The sequence below is a fragment of the Perognathus longimembris genome, chromosome 2 (genome assembly GCF_023159225.1).
Source record: "Perognathus longimembris pacificus isolate PPM17 chromosome 2, ASM2315922v1, whole genome shotgun sequence".
Classification (NCBI taxonomy): Eukaryota; Metazoa; Chordata; class Mammalia; order Rodentia; family Heteromyidae; genus Perognathus; species Perognathus longimembris.
In genome coordinates this window covers 106,400,980-106,418,502 of record NC_063162.1, presented here as the reverse complement: position 1 = coordinate 106,418,502, position 17,523 = coordinate 106,400,980, and the positions used below count along the sequence as shown (strand labels likewise).

General features: G+C 37.3%; 1 protein-coding gene across 13 annotated transcripts in view; it reads left to right on the top strand.

Annotated features, from left to right (window-relative positions):
* The window catches only part of Magi2 (membrane associated guanylate kinase, WW and PDZ domain containing 2), a 1,248,503-nt gene that overhangs the window by 760,849 nt on the left and 470,131 nt on the right, over window positions 1-17,523 (top strand). The gene's annotated exons all lie outside the window — the stretch shown is intronic.

Below are 17,523 nucleotides of genomic sequence, written 5' to 3'. Positions count from 1 at the left end.
CAAACTCAGCTTTTGTGAGTTATACACCTATTTCTGACCCCTGTCATTATTCTCATTTCACTCTGAATTATGAGTAACTTGTTAAAGGAAGGGTTTCAAATTACTCAGATAATTTACTTCGTAATATACAAGTCAATCAGGGGGTTAGGATGTCTAAAATATACCTATAAACCTTTACAAATAGTGACCAAAAATCTTAGATTTTTAGTCTCCTCGATCCAAAATTATTTGTTGTTGTTGTACTTATCTGTTTATTTTTCATCATTAGATTTTATACTGTAAACTTCTAGAAGCTGATTTGTAATGATACAAATATTCCCTATAATAACGTGGATACTTAGAATACTTAGAAAAGCTTTCCCTCTATTACCAGAAAACCCCATTCCTTTGTTAAGATGCAAAATGGATTCAGTTTCTTGGAATTTAAAATTAGCATCATGTATATTAACGAGATTGTATAAAAGCACCATACATATGACCTTGACTATTAATAGTGAAGAGCATCTTAGTTTTCCTGGTGTGTTAACTACAAGGCTTTGCAGAGACGAAGGGTGTCTCAGAGGATCCATTGTTGAATGGCTGCAAAAGCACTGTGTGATCACCCTTGTGGGGCCAATGGAGCAGTTATTGAGACCAAGTCACAGCTGGGACCATCGCAATTACTGTCACACTTGTGAGAATGTCGTTTTATTAGATGACCTTTCAGGTGATAATAAGGACCACAAAAAGGCAGTGAAGAAACCAAAGGATGAAGAAAATTACCTCAGAGCCTACATTCTGGCCTCTTATAATGGAGCTTTTGGTTGAATTCAATGTTGTCAAGACCTTGCAGAGTCAAAATTAACCATTTTCATAGCCTCATGTTTGCTAAAAAAGCATTATTTAAAAAATAACTTCAGGGCTGGGGATATAGCCTAGTGGCAAGAGTGCCTGCCTCGGTATACCCGAGGCCCTAGGTTCGATTCCCCAGTACCACATATACAGAAAACGGCCAGAAGCGGCGCTGTGGCTCAAGTGGCAGAGTGCTAGCCTTGAGCGGGAAGAAGCCAGGGACAGTGCTTAGGCCCTGAGTCCAAGGCAGGACTGGCCAAAAAAATAAAAAAAAATAACTTCAAAATTTCTTTTTTAAAATCTTGTATCTCTTCGGATACTGGGGATTGAGCCTAAGGCCTTGGCCCTTACTACAGACCCTAGCCCCCAAATTATATTTTTTGTATTATGAATAATTGTATTAAAAGGTAAGATATAATTTAATATAAAATTATAGTTCAACCCTTTTCATTCTCACTACTTGTGAGTTTTAATAACAGTAAATCTGCTAATAGAGTACATGCGGCTTTGGCACACTTAACTAGCAACACATCCATGTTTATTTTAAAATTAATGTTTATCTCTTGTTACAGTCTCTGTAGCTAGCTTTGTATAAAAGTAACATAAATATATTACAGGCAAAAAGCTTTAAACTCCATTTATTTCATGCCAACTTCTAAAGATCAAGTATTTGTGGAGCCTAATTATTTTATTTGTATTTAGCCCTTATATGTTAAGTATTTACCATATTCCATGATTGGGTAGGAAACCTTCAGATGAATAAGAATAGAGCCCTCAAAGAAAAGTATAGTCAAGCAGGAGAATTTAGCATATACACAGCTGTATTTTAAAAGAAGAGCTGTAATAAGGTACTAGACAAAATTGGTGGAGAGAAACCACCAGCATCTGCTAAGGAGGAAATGCCCCGCCCCCCCCCGTGTGTGTGTGTGTGTGTGTGTATATATATAATATGTATGTGTATGTATATATGATATACATGTTTATAAACATATATAATCAATATACATATTTATATATGTACAAATATGCATGCACACATACACATATACACATGCATATATGTGCGTGCACATATATACATATACACATGTACATATATATATGGATATCGTGTGTGTGCATGTTTGCATGCGTGTGTGTGTGTGTGCCAGTCCTGGTGCCTGAACTTAGGGCCCAAGTGCTTTCCTTGAGATTTTTTGCTCAAGGCTAGTACTCTAACAGTTGAGCCACAGATCTACTTTGGCTTTTTGGTGGTTAATTAGAGTTAAGAGACTGAACTTTACTGCCTGAATTGGTTTTGAACTGCTCTCTTTGAATCTCAGCTTCCTGGATAAGTTGGATTACAGGCAAGAGCCACTAGCACCCAGCTCAATTATATTTTAAATAAACAATAAACAAACAGACCATCACTAACTACACTGAAATCAATTCTGAGAAGGATGAATGATTTTTATAAGAAGAAAATAAAACCCTTTATTTTTGTTCCTGGGGGAACTTTATACCATATATATATGTATATATATAGATATTATCTACATCATGTCTATCTATAGAAATATGTATATCTATATATGGTTTCCAGAAAGCATTTCTAAGGAGAGACACTCCTTGTTATGTATATAGTTCATTTAAACCTGCCTCTCATAGATAGCTTCATGGTGGTAGACAGAGCCCTAAGGCAGGGTCAAACTGGGGAGCTCTCCTATCCATATCATAGAATGCTCACTTAGCCACAGCTAGTGACACAAAAGACTAAGGAGGAGGAGATGTCTAAAAGTGTCCTTCCTTTAAAATTGCTTCAGAAGAAAGGTCACTCTTAACATTTCATCTCACCATGTTATGAGAAGAAAACTATGCTAGATGACAGGAAGGAAATGCAAGGATGGTAAAGACCTCCATCTGTTGTTCTGTGAGATGTATGCATTGTCTATGGTAATACAACAAATTGTAACGGAAAAGTGGAAATGCACAAGTTGGTAATTTGGTACAGTGATAAAAACATACATTAGGTTAGGAGACCAAAATTGGTGCTTCGTTGTCAGTGATTAACTGTTCTGGACTAGACAGTCCTTCAACCCTACAATTTTTTTTTTTTTTTGGCCACACTTGTGTTTGAATTCAGGGCCTTACACTTGCTCAACAAGTGCTATATTCCTGAGCCCTGTATCCAGTCCTTTTATTCATTGGTTATTTTTGAGATAGGGTGTTGTTTCTTGGTCAGGCACATACCTAAACTTAAAATTCACCAGGTTTTTTTTGTTATTGTTGCTTTGCCTTTTGGGCTTGCTTTTAGCTGAAATGACAGGGATATATTATTATGCCCAAGTAGGTAGACATTAGAGGACACATTAGCTGTAGACACCTGAAACCCAGAGCCATTCTCCAAGGGGCTTGTGCAATAGAGAGCACTACTTCCTACATCCTGCCAACCCTATGGTTTTAGTCTGCAAGCCTCCTAAGCTAATATTAGAAGGACCTCACAACTTCTAAGTTTGTTTAGAAGCAATAGCCTTAAGCAAATGGAAAAATCGAGAGCTAATGCCTATGAAATCAGTTTATCTTGGTACCAACAGAAGGCTCGATACCCATTGTCAACCCACTGCATCAATGTGGAGTTTTGGGATCAAGTTTGACAGCAAAGTATACATGACCCTCAGCAAGAAAGTAAAGCCATATTTGTGTTTCACCCAGTTCTTCCCCTAACCATAAATTACTCTCCAATAAATTATCAAATCTCACAGAGATCCAGTTTCTCCATGTTTCATATGACACTGTTACTATCTTGCCTGCCTCCTGTAGAGCTTTTCTCTGAGGCATAAATATAAGCTATTTAATCTATATGAAAACCTGTTGGGAAAATATAACATGCTAAGCAGATGTCAGACATTATTATGGTTGAGGAACTTCCAGATATATCAGATTTAAGGCTTATGGTGATTCCAAGATATGCTTTCTACAACATCATAACAGCTTCGCTGGTTTTACTAGAACACTCTTCCCAAAGCATCTCTTTTCAGATGTGCTCTCAGCATATTGATACTTCTTGGCAACAATCAATGTAGAAGTTATAAAAACTACATAATAGTGCAATAGAAACATGCAGGTAGAAAGAAATGTTTAGATAAACACATGTCCCATGTCTGAGTACTGTAAAATGCTGGATCCAAGATTAGTCATTGACTAAAACCTATCATTGAAAAATATTTATTTAATGTGGAAATGATAGGCTCTCTTTTTTTTTTCTTCAAATTTTTATTATCAAACTGATGTACAGAGAGGTTACAGTTTCGTACGTTAGGCATTGGATACATTGCTTGTACTGTTAGTTACATCGTCCAGCATTCCCCCCTCCCTACTCCCCTTTTGCCTTACCCCCATGAGTTGTTCAGTTCACTTACACCAAACAGTTTTGCAAGTATTGCTTTTGTAGTTGTTTGTCTTTTGTTACCCTGAGTCTCTCGATTTTGGTATTCCCTTTCAATTTCCTAGTTCTAATACCAGTATAGATGGTTTCCAGTATACTCAGATAAGATTACAGAGATGGTGTAGATACAACCGCAGGAAGGTGATACAAGAACATCATCAATAGTAGAAGCTACAGATACACATGGGACATTGAAAGTAGTTACAACTGTGATATAACAATCATTTCCATAACATGGAGTTCATTTCACTTAGCATCATCTTATGTGATCATAAGGGTATAGCTATTGGGCTCTTGGGATCCTCTGCTGTGACTTGCCTAAACCTGTGCTAATTATTCCCAATAAGGGAGACCATAGAGTCCATGTTTCTTTGGGTCTGGCTCACTTCACTTAGTATAATTTTGTCCAAGTCCTTCCATTTCCTTACAAATGGGACAATGTCATTCTTTCTGATAGAAGCATAAAATTCCATTCTGTATATGTACCACATTTTCCTGATCCATTCGTCGACTGAGGGGCATCTGGGTTGGTTCCAGATTCTCGCTATGACAAATTGCGCTGCAATGAACATTGTTGTGCTGGTGGCTTTACTGTGATTTTGTTTGTGGTTTTTTGGATAGATACCCAAAAGTGGGGTTGCTAGGTCATAGGGGAGTTCTATATTTAGCCTTCTGAGGAATCTCCATACTGCTTGCCAGAGTGGCTGAACCAGTTTACATTCCCACCAACCATGAAGTAGGGTTCCCTTTTGGCCACATCCCCTCCAACAATTGTTATTGTTAGTTTTCTTGATATATGACATTCTTACTGGGGTGAGATGGAATCTTAATGTTGTTTTGATTTGCATTTCTTTTATGGCCAGTGATGTAGAGCACTTTTTCATATGTCTCTTGGCCATTCTCATTTCCTCATCAGAGAAGTCTCTTTGTAAGTCTTTAGCCCACTTGATAAGGGGGCTATTGGTTCTTTGCAGTTTTGTTTTGGAGGAAGGTAATTTTTATAGTTCTGCATATATTTTAGATATGAGGCCTTTGTCCATTGAATGGCCAGTAAAGATCTTCTCCCAGTCTGTGGGCTTTCTGTTTATCTTGTGAGCTATGTCCTTTGATGATAGGCTCTCTTTACCTTTAAGATGCTGTAAATAACAATGTGCTGGGCTTTATCAGCAGGTAATAGCAAAAGTAGGTAATAGATACTCATTCCCAAAGATAACCTTATCAACATTGCTAGAGTAGTGAGTTTATTTATCATTTCTTTATTTTGGTTTTACAAGGACTTGAACTCAGAGCATCATGTTTGCTAGACAGAGATTTTACCTCTTGAGTCAGGCCTCCAACACTTTTATTTGCACTAGTTGTTTTTTAGTGAGGGTCTTATTTTGTCTTTGTTTTTGTTTGTGTGGAGTGAGCCTTAGTCCATGATTCTCCTATGCTTTCCCATAGCTGGAATTATAATGTGAACTGCTATACCTTGTGAAAGCTTTTTACTTCAGCTGTTCTCAAAGTGTAGAAACAGCTCAAGTATTGGGGATTATAGACATGCAATCATGCCATTTTACTTGTCATTTTAATTGTCTTTGGCCATTTTAGTGTCATAGTAGCATTTGTACATCTCACTTTGTTGTTCCATATGCACAAACTATTTTACAGCCAGTTTGATTGTTTTATATATACATATATATGTCACGACTAATATTAAGTCAACTATTATACCTAAAAATGGCAATTTCATTATTTATCCTGAGAGTTATTGCTAGACTATTATATTGCATAAACAACTGTAGTGAAATGGCTAGGTAGAAGTTTTTACTATGATTTTTATAGTTAAAAAGTCAAATATTAAATAATATTACATAATAACTGTCAGTTACATGGCTTATATGTTTCTATTACAACTTAAGATCAATATTATAGCAAATCAACACACTATTATTAAAAGATATGCAATATAGCTAAAGAGCAACTTCAAGATAGCAATTTCTAGATAAATTATTTTATTTGTTTGTTTGTTGGTCCTAGGGCTTGAACTCAGGGCCTGAGCTCTGTCCCTGAGACTCTCTGTGCTCAAGGCTAGTGCTCTACAACTGGAGCCACAGTGCTACTTCTAGCTATTTCTGAGTAGTTCACTGGAGTTAAGAGTCTCGTGGACTTTCCTGTCAGGCTGGCTTTCAAGCTTGAGTATCAGATCTAATCCTCCTGAGTAGCTAGGATTACAGGCGTGAGCCGCCAGCACCTGGCTTGCTTGCTTGCTTGGCTCCTTCCTTCCTTCCTTCCTTCCTTCCTTCCTTCCTTCCTTCCTTCCTTCCTTCCTTCCTTCCTTCCTTCCTTCTGTCCTTCATCCTTTATTTTTGACTTGGGACTGGGGCTTGAACTCAGGACCTTACACTTTCCCTTGGCTTTTTGGCTCAAGTCTGGCACTCTACCAACTTAAGCCACTACTCTACTTCTGGCTTTTTGCTGGTGAATTGGAAATAAGAGTTGAATGGGTTTGTCTGCCATACTGGCTCCAAATCATGAGCCTCAGATTTCTACCATGAGTAGCTATGATTATAGGAAGCCACTAATGCTTGACAAAGATATCTTTTTAATTATTATGATTGGCTTTAAGTAGTGTACAAAGGAGTTGTATTCAACAAAGCAGTTTATGAGTAAAATGCACCTTGATTAATGTTACCCCTTTCAACAATCTCACACCATGAACTGTATCAATAGTAATAATATCAAATTTGAATTTCATATGCAGTTGAGGTTGAGTATATTTGTACTAAACAGGGGGAAAGCTTTCTTCAACTGCTTTCTTCAGTTGCTGGCTAATACCAGGGCTCCTTGGCACAGGTTGAAACTTTCTTAATAAAGGCCCAGAAACACAACAAATCAAAGAACGGTTGGACAAATGGAATTGCATGAAACTGCAGAGCTTCTGGATGGCAAAGGACATAGCTTGCAAGATAAATAGAAAGCCCTCAGATTGAGAGAAAATCTTTACTGGCCATACAATAGACAAGGACCTCATATCTAAAATATACTTAAGAACTCAAAAAATTAAATTCCCCCGAAACAAATCCTCAAAGACACAACTGCCTCCTTAATAAGTGGACTAAAGATTTATTTATTTTATTTTATTTTTTATTTTATTTTATTTTTTGACCAGTCCTGGGCCTTGGACTCAGGGCCTGAGCACTGTCCCTGGATTCCTTTTGCTCAAGGCTAGCACTCTGCCACTTGAGCCACAGAGCCACTTCTGGCCGTTTTCTGTATATGTGGTGCTGGGGAATCGAACCCAGGGCCTCATGTATACGAGGCAAGCTCTCTTGCCACTAGGTCATATCCCCAGCCCTTGGACTAAAGATTTAAAGAGAGGCTTCTCTGAAGAGTAAAATAGAATGGTCAAGAGGCACATAAAGAATGTACTCAACATCACTAGCAAAACAGAATGCAAATAAAAGCAACATTGAGATTCCACCTCATCCCAGTAAGCGTGGCCATTGTAAAGAAAATTAGTAACAGATGCTGGCAAAGATGTGGCCAAAAGGGAACCCTACTATACTGTTGATGGGAGTGTAAACTTGTTCAACCAATCTGGAAAGCAATATGGGGGTCCCTTAAAATGCTAAACATAGAGCTCTGATGATGTTTAAGACCAAAATCACTTTCAAGGCTCAATGGAACAGTTATTGGGACTTGTTAGCTGTTGACCACCTCTTTGCTGATACCTAGATTTGTTCTGTGTAGTTATGACAGCCTACCTTCTTGAAAACTGTTTCCTTTCAGCAAAAGCAGAAGCAGCTACGAAACCACTTTTGGGTTAGTGAATCAAGACCCACTCGTTTCCCTTCCCTGAAAATGCCTGTTCTGTTAATATTATTATTCTTTTTGTTCCTCTTTTTTTGTCAGTTGTGGGGCTTGAACCCAGGGCCCACCCTTTGTCCTTGAGCTTTTTCACTAAAGGTTAGCACTCTATCATCTTGAGCCACAGCTGCACTTCTGGTTTTCTGGTAGCTAACTGGATATAAGAGTCTCGCTTTCCTGCCCAGGCTGGCTTCAAACCCAGATCCTCAAATCTCAACTTCCTGAGTAGTTAGGCATACAAGCATTCATTAGGTTATTCTTTCATCATCATCAATTTTTTTTTAACCGGTCCTGGGACTTGTACTCAGGGCCCGAGCACTGTCCATTGCTTCTTTTTGCTCAAGGCTAACATTCTACCTCTTGAGCCACAGTGCCACTTCTGGCCTCTTCTGTTAATGTGGTGCTAAGGAATCTAACCCAGGGCTTCACGCATGCTAGGCAAGCACTCTACAGCTAAGCCACATTCCTGCCTCTCATCATTATTTTTGAACAAAGGGAGACATATTTTGGAGACTATAAATGAGAAGTAAATCTAGTTATGAGATGATACAAAGCAGACATAATCCCATAGAAATACAATTGCCGGGTTTGATCACCCACTTTGCACCTTAAGACTACACTACTCCATCCTGTGAGGAAGTTTTACCACTGCCCCTGGATTCTATTTCCATCTATCTTTCTAAATGGAAGAGAAAAAAATACCTATTAGAGAAATCAGTATCTCATAGTAGGCACAACTGAAATATAATATTTATTATAAAATTCAAATCATACCTTTGCTACTTACAGCTGTGGGATTTAGGGCAATGTAGTTCTGTGAGCTTTGATTTACCTGTCTGTAAAAATATTTGTGTCATTTAACTCACTTAACTGTGAAGCTTATTACTGAGTGTATAACACCCAGGAGAGTACCTACAACAAAGTGAGGACTTCATTCTTAGTAGCCATCATGAGATAGTTTTCTTATTTATCTTTGGCTTTTCTAATCTGGTTTGAACAAAGTTTGGAGAGAACAGGTTTTATTTTGTTCTTTCTACCAGTACTTATTTATTTATATTTCTTTCTTTCTTTTTGATCAGCTGTGGGGCTTGAACTCAGAGCCTAGGCTCTGCCCCTGAGCTCTTTTGTTCAAGGCTAGTGCTCTACCACTTTGAGCCACAGCATCACTCCTGGTTTTCTTTCTTTTTTGTGTGCCAGTCCCAGGGGTTGGACTCAGGGCCTGAGCACTGTCCCTGGCTTCTTTTTGCTCAAGGCTAGCACTCTACCTGCCACAGTAACACTTTTGCCCTTTTCTGTTTATGTGGTGCTGAAGAATTGAACCCAGGACTTCATGCATGCTAGGCAAGGACTCTGCCACTAAACCACATGCCAAGCTCCACTTCTGGTTTTCTTTTACTAGTAATACTTTAATAACATACTTTCCAAATTATTTATTGGTTTGAAAGATCTTTACCTCTCTTAGCATTTTTTTTTTTTGCTGTTGAAATTCAGCTCTTCAATCAACTTCTTGCATTTCCATGTGACTTCAGACTTCTAACATAATTTTTCATATAAGTGTACTTTTTCATTGATGAGAAAATTTAGATGAGGTAGATAATAATATGGAAAGGAAATGTGTAAATATGAAAAAATGTGTAAAATTATGAGCATACTTGTACAGTCAAAATATATGGTAGGTGTAAGACTAATTGCTAGTAGATGGGTGTCTATGACAGTTTACTACTTTTTTTTTTTCCAGTTCTGGGGCTTGAACTCAGGGCCTGAGCATTGTCCCTAGCTCAAGTCTCTTCCACTTGAACCCTAACACCATTTCTGGCTTTTTCTGTTTATGTGGTGCTGAAGAATCAAACCCAGGGCTTCATGCATGATAGGCAAGCACTCTACTGCTAAGCTCCATTCCCAGCCCAGATTACTACTTTTTAATGTCTCTGTTGCAACTCTTATAAAAGAGATGTTTTATGAAAAAAAGACCCTTGTTTTATGGATACCATGAGGTAGGCAGCTTTGTTCTTTGCTGTGCTGTTTGACCTTACCACAGGCCCAAGGTGACTAATAAAGCAACATGGAACTCATAAGCCAGGCTGGACTTTGAATTGTTTCTCTCCAATGTTTATCTCCGCAGTAAAAGATCTGAATAATGCAGTTTGCTACACTGCTCTCTGTATGTCAGTTGTTTCCTCTGAATTGCTGAATGCAGTGGACTCTGTCCCAACCCAAAGATCCAGCAGAGATAGCTGTACCAACACCCTTAATGTAAACCTGAGCTCATTTGGGATAATCATGAACCTTCATTTGGTCTGGGAAATAGATATACTCTTGAATATTTGTATTTAATGGGGAATTTTATTGTGGTTTGATTTTTCCCCTCTATTTTAAATTAGTGCATATTGGTATATAAAGGTGTTTCATTGTGGTATTTCTGTACATGTGTACACCTTGTCAAGTTCACCCTCTCCAGTACTTATTTTTTCTCCCTACTTTATATTATTCATGTCTCCAGATAATTTGTTGCTTAAGATACTTTGCATAAAAAATTATTGAGTAGATCTTTTGGTCTTGTGATTTCATGGCCTGTGTGATTAATTTTGTGAACTTTGCATCAGTTTGCATCAGTATGAGGCACCAGTTTCATATGGAGCCAGTGAGGATTATTTAACATAATTCGAACTCCGTGGTTTCTCCACTGTATGCAGATCATTTAACTTACTCAGGTCAGTTTCTGTCATAAGAAAAGGGTTTGATGCTAGAAAGTAACGCCATTCATTGAGATTCGTGCTCCTGTTCAAAGAGCCCAAGTATGGCTTTCCAGGACTCTCCAAGAAAGGAAGAGTCCCATAGTTGCTCCAATAAACTACTGGTAGGGCACTAGCCTTGAGCAAGAAGTCCTGGGATGGTGCCCAAGCCCTGAGTTCAAGCCCCAGTGCCAGCACACACATCCAAAAATACTTTTAAGACTCCTGCTTTTGCCTTCAAAGTGAAAGCAATATGGAAAGAGGGCAATATATTAATAATAATAATAATAATAATAATGTGTGAGGAGGGGTAATAAATCTGAGTTCTGCAATGCACTTGGGAATTTTGTATACTTAAATTCAATTTTGTAGTCAAGTTCTGAATTTTCCCCCTCTACCTCTTATAGTTTTAAAAGCTACTTCATCCTCTTCCCCTTCATGGTAGCCATTACAGTTAACCAACCACTAGTACCCACTGTTACTGATAGCATGGTAGCAGTTGCCTAGTACTTACTGGTCTCCTGTGGATAATTTATACTTACACTTACACTTTGCTGAATTTTAGACTTTTGGACCTTTCATTCTGCATTTGAATTCATTTTTAGCCCTTTAGATTTGTTGTTTGTATTTATAATGCCCAGCATTGACTCTTGTATCCATCAATAGATTTTAGATCCATATTCCATTTTGACCCAGGGTCCCCAGTAGTATCAAACATGACATAGCTCCACCTCCTACAGTATTTCAAACACAAGTGATTTGTATCTACCTTATTTTAACTAGTGTGACTCATAGGCTTATAAGCTATTGAAGTGTGGTAGCTCCACATACCCTTACCATACCACTATCTACTATCTATGACATTTCTCATTTAAACCTTTCAGCCCCTTAATAAGATTGCTTTTGCTGTCATGCTGGCTAAATGTTTTCATGTCATTTTTTTTTTTGTTTTTTTGGTTGTTAGGGGTTTTTTTGAGTTAAAAGGAAAATGAATGTCTACCTAAAAATCGATGGTTATTTTTCTCTAATGTTTTAGGTTTGCTTTTCTTAAACCCAAATTGCCCAATAAAATTACTCATAGCAAATTGGGCTTTTATCTCATTGGCAATATGAACTGGTAAAAGCCCAGTGCACTTGGCTTTGCAATGTGTTATACATTTTCATATAATTCACATTAAAAAGCACAGCAGCTAGATGGAAGTTATGCTGAGGGCCATCAAATCCTGTAAGGTTGCTCAGCAGGAGTTTCCTCTGAACTCTTTCCTCTCAAGGCTGACATGCAGCAGGGGTATTACTTAAGTCTGTGACTCTCAGATTATCCATGCTGGGAATAGAAATCAGATGCAAAGTATGTGTCAAGAGGAACATGTTAAGTAAGCAAGCAAGCAATAAGATCCTCTAAAATAATGCAAGAGCAAGACATCTGGTGTGACAACAGATCTTGCTGAAGAGACTTGAAAGTTTTCAAGGCCCCAAAGCTACTATAATTGACTGCTTTAAAGGAAAAACACAAAAACAAACCAAAATAGGAATTGCAGAGTAAACATGTTATGTATTTGGTTAGAAAAAAGTAGTTAAAGAGGGTATCTCTTCATTTACCATAGACATTTAAACAATCCACCAAAGTAATTAACAATATTCTTTCCTAATGAGCACTCCAAAGTAGATTCAGAGTATATTCATTTGGTTACATCAATGGAAAAAAAAATCATGCTCTACAAATTATACTATAGCCATGAATGGGCCTGAAAGTGCTGTTTTGTAAGCCATATGCATCCATTAATATGTTCAGGATTTCCACAACTTAGGCATTTTTTACAAAGATCAGAAAACTTGATTACATTGCCCCAAATCATATAGCTGACATGCAGCAGGAGTCACAGAATTTGAATCTTGAAACAAATCTAAAATATTTTCATTCAATAAGAAAGTTAATTTGAAATCAAATGAATCTCCTATATAAAGTCAGGATGGGTGAGCTTCCCATATTTTGACTGGTATCTGAGCTTCTGCAAAACTTATTCATTAAATCTATTCTTAGTACCTATTTATTCGACCCCATATTTCAATGTAAAATAAACTAAGGTAACTTTCAAATAATGAAGCAAACAAATGGTTTCTTTTCATTATCTGTTATTATTTGTACAAAGGAGTTTCCATTTAACAAAGCAGTTCATGAGTAGTGTCACCCCTCTCAAAATTCTCACCTATCCATCCTGACTCACTCCTTCCCTTATTTTTCTTAATTTTATAGTATATACATTGTCTTCTAGACTGAATTCTCTCCCTCTTCTCTTCATTCACCTATCCCTCTCCCCATGGCCTCACACTTTGACTTTGCCTTTCCTAGCAATTATACTGTTTGGGTTCTTTCTTGAATCTATCATATTTCAGAGAATAGATTTCTAATCACTTACATACCCCACAAAATGTTTACTTATAGGTTTATAAGCAAATTCTAACTTGAACATATAAGGAAAAGCTTGTCATCATTGTCTCTCTGGGCCTGACTATTTCACTTAAGTAATTTTTTACCAAGTCTTTTCATTTCTTCACAACTGGTACAATATAATTCTCCCTAAGAGATGAAAAAAATATCAGTGGTACATACACCACAATTTCTTGATTCACTCACCCATTAAGGGCTATCTGGGCTGATTCTAAACTTTGGCTAGGGTGACTAGCTCTGCAGTGAACACAGTTGTGCTGGCTTTACTATAACCTAGTTTGTAATCTTTTGGGTAAATGCCCAGGAGTGGAATTTCTGGGCCATAGGGCTTTTAGAGGAACCTCCGTACTGCTTTCTAGAGTGCTTGAACATGCTTACGTTCATACCAACAGTGTAATAATGTTCCCTTTTGGCCACATCCTCCCCAGCACATATAAGGTTTGCTTTCTTGATAATGGCCATTCTAAGGGAAAATGGAATTTCCCAAACAAATCAATTTTAAGGAAAAACAATACAAAAGGAATACACTGGTGAAATGCTGAGACATTTTGTAACTGCAATATGAAGTATATATTCCCAGAACTAAATCATTATCTTGTTTCTATGACTTCAGACATGAAGAAGGATAGTTGCATAATTCGTGTTCATGAGGAAAAGACAATATGTAGGCTGTAGTTTCCTAGAACTGAAACATTAGCTTGTCTCTGTGGGAGATAAGCATGAAGAAAGCTTACAAGTTACCAGATTTCACAGCATTCATGAGAAAAGAAAACTGGTTATCTGGGAAACACTCAGCACTAGCAGTTCTCTCTTAGGAGTTTGCTTGGAAGAGATAGGATATAACATAACAAACATCTTCACTAAAGATAGAAACGCTGCTACTTAAATTTTTCTGAAGTGTATCCACTTGGTTGAAAGCTCTTATCTTGGAGCTCTGTATCATTGGATCTGGCTATTGATTGTTTTTCTATTGATGTGGTCGATCCCAGGAGTAGATTTTTACAATGTCTGAAAGACAGTATGAGTGGTGTAACTTTCCTCTAATTTTCACAGATACTGTTTATCTCAACTGGGCTTATAACATATACTAAGCCATCCTAAGGCCAAGGCTATGTTTTTTCACATATGCCTGTGGTACTGGTGCTTGAGTGCCAGTCAAGTGGAGCTCAGATGCTTCATGAGCTGAGTGGTTCTCATGTGAAAATGCAGGAATCAGAAGAACCGCTACCTGGACAAAAGGTCATCCAGACTCAGCTTCAAATGAGTTTCTTATTCCATGTGAGCAGTTTTAACAAACTATCATGAACGAAGTAGCTGATAAATAACAACAACAAAACAAATTCATTCCTCACAGTTGCATGAGCCAGGAAGTCCAGGATGAATGCAGGTTCAGTGTCTCAAGAAGGAAACTTTATGGATCACAGATGGTACATTCTAGCAGTCCTTACGTTGTGGGCAAGGCAAAGGAGCTTTTGAATCTCCTTTGTAACTTCACTAAGGTTGATCTTGAGGATTGTATCTTCATAATGTTCCAAAGGGCCCACACCTCTTTGCACTGTTATTTAGGATTTAAGCATATGAATTTGAAGGGACACATATTCAGATCCAAACAGAAGTCAAGTTTGAACTGCTGCTTAAGACAAAACCAAGATTGTCATCAGAAAATGATTTTCAGATTATAACAAACTAAAGAATTTAACATCCAAATTGGCATTTTTATACTGATTTATTTATAGGTTACAAAAGTTTAGAGCAATGTTTTCAGTCAGAATTCTAGTCTTAAAAATTTTTGTTACTTCAATAACAATATACTAGTGCTTTTCAGTCAAAATGACAACCATAACAAAAATACATGTACTGACTTACTGAAATGAAAGAGAGCACACATAATGAGGCACTGTGGGCCATTTTCAAAGGAAGACTGAGAAGTTGTCCTTTTACTGAGTGATTTTCTGGCAAGATCAAGGAAGTAGAGACTTTTCCCAGTGCTGTGAAGAAGCAGAAGGATTCTTAAGGTGGACTATCTAATCTTTATCTTGTAGTCAGAAGGAATAAAACAAGGTGGATGTCGCAGTTTAGTCATGATGCAACAGAGGGTAGCTCTAGTTTCCTTTTGATCCATCACAATCATATAACATTCTTCTCTGAATGATGGGCAAATAAAATCATATTATCCATTGTATATATGTGAAAACTGAAGTAGAAAACTTGAGATGGGATAGGATAGGATGGGGGGGGGGCATGATGGAATGGGTGATTCTGATCAAGATACATTGAATACTTAAACAGGTTGAATTGAAACTACTTTATACAACTATTTAAAGAAAACATTTGTAAAAGTATTTTCCATATCTTACATAGCATACATTAAGTGAGCCTGGCTTCTGGGCAGCATCTTTGGTTTTTTTAAGATTTCACATCTAGGCAATGATAATAACATTTATTATCACCTAACCATGCCCAATGCCCACTGTTAAATCCTAAGCAACAGGATCCAACATCTTATCTCACATCTTAACAATTAAATGTGGAGGATTCTAATATACTTGTATTGATGTATAAAATGCTCAGAATTGCACAGCTATCATCAGGCAGAATTCAGATTTGAACCCATGTTTACTTGAACTTATAACTTTCCTGATTCATTTCAGATTATACTGCTTATAGGTCCCACTACACCAGTGTGGTAAAGTTATAATTAAGTTAATATAGTTAATATATAGTTATAGTTATATAGTTAATATAGTTATATAGTTATAGTAATATAGTTAGTTAATATAGTTATATATAGTTAATATAGTTAAAAGAAAAGATTCAGGGAGAAATAGCAGTTGGTAATACTTTGTCATGTTTAAATGTTCTTATTACAAGGTCCAAGCAAGCCATAATTTAGAATTTTAGGATTAATAGAAATGATAATTTTACCTACATACATACATTTCTTTAAAATTTTATTTCATTGAAAGTATCATATACTGTATCTGAATTAGGGAAGAGAAGGGAAACATTAAAATGGTGAGACAAGGAACAAAGGGTGAACCAATGCAATAGCTGAAAGCATAGGTATCCGCCATCCCAGAGGACCATGCGGAGATAATCACAGACAGGAGAAGATTCATAAGGAGGTTTATTAGTGGGGCCATAGTTCCCACGGGAGAGGGAGCTACATGGCGTCTGCACCTTATCCAGGTGGCAGCTTCTCTCTGGGGGTAAAGGGGAAGTAGGTAGGGAGTGAGTAGGAGTGGCTCATTAGGTATGGGTAGATCTGGGGGCTAGTGGGAGGAGCTGAGGGCCTGAGGCTAGGGAAATGCTAATAATAGCAATACTTACAAAGCAATACATTGTAAACTAACTGTACAGCTTGGGAGGGGGAACTGGGGAAGAGGGAAGGTGGGAGAAAAATGAGAGAGGAGGCAAATTTGACAAGAAATGTACTCACTACCCTACTTATGCAACTGTAACCTCTCTGTACATCAACTTCACAATAAAATTAAATTTAAAAAACAAAGTGGATCCTTTATATTTAATGATTTTTAAATTCGGTATATAGCCTAATGATCTCAAGACACATACTGTACTCAAATAATAATGATAGTAATAATAGTAGTGGATATACTAGAAATACCAAAGTGAACATATATGAAGTGTTTATTACATGTTAAAAAAACGTGTGTTCATCTCATTAAATACTGAAAACAGTGTTACAAAGTTATGGTAAATGATGCTCCAGTCAATAAAGTTGTGTTGGTCACTTTAGTGTAGCCTTATTTGTGATCTATTGAGTAAATGTCCAGGAATGGGATTGCTGGGTCATAGGGGAGCTCTATGTTTAGCCTTTTGAGGAATCTCCATATTGCTTTCCAGAGTGGTTGAACAAATTTACATTCCCACCAACAGTGTAATAAATAGTGTTCCCTTTTGGCCACATGCCTACCAAATCAGTTATTATTAGTTTTCATGATAATGGCCAATCTAGCTGCAGTAAAGTGGAATGGAATCATCCCAGATACCCCTCAGTAGCTGAATGGATCAAGAAAATGTGGTATATATACACAATGGAATTCTGTGCTTCCTTCAGAGAGAATGACATTGCCCCATTTGTAAGGAAATGGAAAGACTAGGAAAAAATCATATTAAGTGAAGTAAGCCAGACCCAAAGAAACAGGCTCCATGGTTTCCCTCATTTCTAATAATTAGTATATGTTTAGGATAGTTCTAGCAGAGGATCACAATCTCTC